This window comes from Oenanthe melanoleuca, chromosome 10 (genome assembly GCF_029582105.1).
Source record: "Oenanthe melanoleuca isolate GR-GAL-2019-014 chromosome 10, OMel1.0, whole genome shotgun sequence".
Classification (NCBI taxonomy): domain Eukaryota; kingdom Metazoa; phylum Chordata; class Aves; order Passeriformes; family Muscicapidae; genus Oenanthe; species Oenanthe melanoleuca.
In genome coordinates, this window is record NC_079344.1 from 10,133,347 (window position 1) to 10,137,303 (window position 3,957).

The window sequence follows — 3,957 nt, forward strand, 5'->3', positions numbered from 1 at the left end:
ATTAGCTCTGCTCCATTGTCGCTGAAATGAAGACGCCAAACCAACTTTTACCCTGAGCATTTTCTCACCAGCCCAAAGAAAAGTCTCTCTCCTTTTTCTTTTCTCTGATTTTTTTTTTTTTTTTTTTTTTTTTTAAATTCAAGCACCCAGGCTATGGACGTGTTCTGCAATTTAACTACTTTCAAATTCTTTGTTCGGGTCCCACCGGGGCTCTATTGTCACCCTATTGAGAGAGCTTATTGCCAAGTCAAGCCTGAGCGAATTGAGACACGCACGGGAGGAGCCCCGGGGGCTGGGAGCGGGATCCGTGGGCTGCTCGGCCCGGGGGGGACCCCGACCCAGCCCCGAGGGAGCGGGCAAGGAGCGGGGCAGGGGCTGCCGCAGCCCCGGGCCGGGATCACCGGCACCGATTCCACAGGAGCTGCAGCCGCCAGAGCAGCCCCGGCCCCGCAGAGTGCGGTGGTTGTGATGGGGCAGCCCCGGGAATCGGGCTCCTCTGAACCCCCAAAGCATCCCCCGCAGCAGCGCCCTGGCTCAGGCACCAGCGCTGCGGGCAGGAGAGAGACTTACCTCGGATGCCCGCGGTGCTGACAGCTTCCCTCCTCTGCTGGTTCTCCCTTAATCCCGAAAAGGAGGGTCCTCCTTCACTCTCATCCCACCCCCGACCCCTCCACCTCGGAGCCGGCTCCCTCCTGTCTCCCGTCGCCCTCTTCAGCGCTCACTTTGGGAGCTCCGGGGCTCGCTTCCCGAGCAGGGAAAGAGCGGAATGTTGGGGTGCTTTTCTTTTCTCTTTTCCTTCCCTCTCTCCCGATTCCTCACCAGCCTGAAAAAGGGGTTGCGAGCTGGAATAGGGGGTACGAGCTTCACGGAAGGGTTATTTCAGGAGGAAAAAAAAGCTGAAAGAGCGGTGCTGGGCACGGATTCCCACGTAAGCCCGTACGTCACCTATAAAAATTGCCCGTTTCTCTCGTTTCTTGGCTCCGAGGGGGCAGCTGAGACATCTCTACCTGTGGAGGGAGGGGGTGAAACCCCGTTAAAACTGGCACCCCATTAAAAACGTCCTGCTCCGGCTGGGAGGGGAAAGCAGAACCGGGGGATGCTGGAAGGCAGGGGCCGCCTCTCTGCATCATCACCCTCTGCCCCGTCGTGATGTTCGGCTGCCCCCTGCTCCCCCAAAAAACGCATCTGGAGCCCTTCTCAGCCCCTCGATGCCGGGGAGAGAAGGAAGTTTACGGGGTTCCACGCCGATCGCACGGGGAGGGCCGCAGCGGGGACAGGGGTGCACTGCGGCCACCACTTCCCCCCCTTCGCCGCGGTCCTCCCGTTGTGACCAGCGGCGTCTCTGCCGTGTCCCGGGGGAAGAGGAAGCCCTTGACCCCTGGCCCCAGGGGCAGCGGGGTTAAACAAAGTCCCACCGCCCCATTATCCGACAGACAGCACTGAGTTCCCGGCGGGGAGCGGGGTCTCCAAGAAGCTGTCGAGAGGTCGCAGCTCCCACCTCCGGTACCGGACCCCGACGGGGCGCACCTGGATGGAGATGCTTCTCTGACAGACAGACATAAAAATAAAAAACCTAGCTAATGGGAAAAAAAAAAAAAAAAAAAAAAAAAGACTATACACATCCCATTCCGATTTATGCATTGCATCCAGCTCTGCTGAAACGGCGGATTTTTGAGGTTATTTCGGGTTGTTCACAGTGGAGATTTTTTCTTTCTATAGTGGTGCCGTGCCTTGGCGAACCTTCCTGCCCGCACTCGGGTGAGGCACAGGCAGCCCCGGCCCGGTCCTGCATGCGGACAAGGCAGCGGAGCTCGTTGTCATCAACCCTCCCCAGAGCGCTGCCGCGAGAAACATTTAGAGGAGAATTTATTTTTTCTATGTATGCTTTGGAGAGAGAAGGAATTTTTCCTGTGGGGCGAGTCTGGATTTTTTAGTATTTAATTTTTTGCTAACACGATAAAAATAAGAAGATAAAAGACGCCAAATACGAGAAATCGGCGTTAACACATTGCATCGGAGGGGAGAACAAGTGCACCGGGGTCCTTTCCTAGACCCAGACCGGAGCCGGGGGTCTCTAAACCGTTCTTCCTTTCACTCCAGGGCAGCTCGCGGCTCTTCCAACCCGGCCAGAGCACCCGCAGCCTTGGAGCATCTCTCCCCGCCGGCTCCGCACCCCGCGCCGCGCCGAGCTCCCGCAGCAAGACCGGGAAACCTTAAGTCCCCGGTACGGAGGTGGCCGAGGGCAGGAAACCCCTGTGTCTCCTGGCAGGCTCAGGCAGAGCAGGTGCCTCCGCTGCTGCGTGAAACTGTGCGAAGCGCAACCCCCACATCGAATCTCGAGCTGGGGGGCAGCAGGGACTTTGGGGGGCACCGAGGGGCTGTGAATCGCATTCCAAGCCGCAGAACCCTGCATCGCGCCCTGCGGGGGTGTGCGCGTTCCTCACATCCCACACCGCTCTCATGCTGGCTCTGCTTTTCGGGAGGGCAGCGGATCCTCACCCTCCATCCCCCCGGTCCCGCAGCCCCGAGGGGAGGGTGATGAGGAGCTGGGGAGTTGGAGAGGAGCCGCACCCGGGGTTTGGAGCTCCGCAGGGGCCGGGGGAGGCGAAGGGGAGTCACGGTGCCCGCGGCCCCTGCTCGGTGCCGCACGGGAAGCGGGGAGCGGGACGGGACCCGAGCGGAGCCCGAGCCCCGACGGCCCCGCGGGGCCCGGCCCGGCCCGACCCGGCCCGGCCCGGCACGGCCCACAGCGGCGGGGGCACAGCGCCACCTGGCGGCCCGGCCCGGCCCGGCTCGGCCCGGCACGGCACGGCACGGAGCCACGGTCCCAGTCAGAACAGCTCCTGCGGTGTCCAGGGAGCCTGCACTCGCCTGTCCGCACCTTGGCCCCTCCTATTTCCCTTCCTTGTCAACCTGCATCCCATTCCTTGCACGCTGAATCCCCCGCGCCCTGAATCCCTCTCACCCTGCAGCTGGCATCCCATCCGCTGCCCCTGCACCCTGCACCCTGCACCCTGCACCCCATTCCCAGCACCCTACATCGGTACCTTGCACTTTACATCCTAGCACCCTAATTCCTAGCACCCTACATCCCCTGCCCTGCACCCTACATCCCATTCCCTGCACCTGTGGCCTTTTCCCTGCATCCCACATCCATACCGTGCACCCTACAGTCCGTTCTTCGCACCCTACATGTTGTTCTTTGCCCTAGATCCCATTCTTTGAGCTCTATATGCCCTGCCTTCCATCCCTGCATCTATGGCCTTTTCCTGCAACCTGCATCCCATTCTTTGCACCCAACACCCGTTCCCAGCAACCTGTATCCCACTCCTTGCACCAGTGACCTTTTCTTTGTACCCAGCACTCATTACCTGCACCCTCCATCCCATTCCCTTCACCCTGCATCCATTCCTTGCCCTCTGCATCTTCATTCCTTGCACCCTCCACCCTCTTGCCTGCACCCTACAGCCCATTATCCCACACCCTGTGCTCATGTTCGTCTCTCCACCCACTGCTGCATCCCCAATCCACCTGAGGCTTGGAACCTTCAAGGTGACAAGGACCAGCGCGGTGGGTGTCGTCCCCGCCACCCCGAGCGCCCCATCCCGCTCGCACGCAGCCGCTTACCCGCTCCTTGCCTCCTTCCTCGGGCCGCTTAAACTCACGAGCAAAAGGCGCGCCGGGCGCTCGGTGAGCGCGGCACCGGGGCCGCGGGGGTCGCCAAGCGCCGGCACTGGCTGAGGGAGCAAAAAATGCAGGGCACCAACATAGCGCTCCCCGTGCGACCGCGGCAGGACTCGAACCTGCAATCTTCTGATCCGAAGTCAGACGCCTTATCCATTAGGCCACGCGGCCACCTCCACTCCCGCCTTCCCGCGTGCCTTACTGAGGGAATCCCCGCTGGCCGTACCATGCGCGGGAGGGGGGCGGGACGGGACGGGACGTCAGCGCGGCCGG

At 61.4% G+C, this 3,957-nt stretch overlaps 1 non-coding gene across 1 annotated transcript; it reads right to left on the minus strand.

Moving 5' to 3' along the window:
* Window positions 1-3,782: 3,782 nt before the first annotated feature.
* Window positions 3,783-3,855, minus strand: TRNAR-UCG (transfer RNA arginine (anticodon UCG)). Its single transcript has one exon. It is a non-coding gene; the product is annotated as a tRNA-Arg (tRNA).
* Window positions 3,856-3,957: the final 102 nt, after the last annotated feature.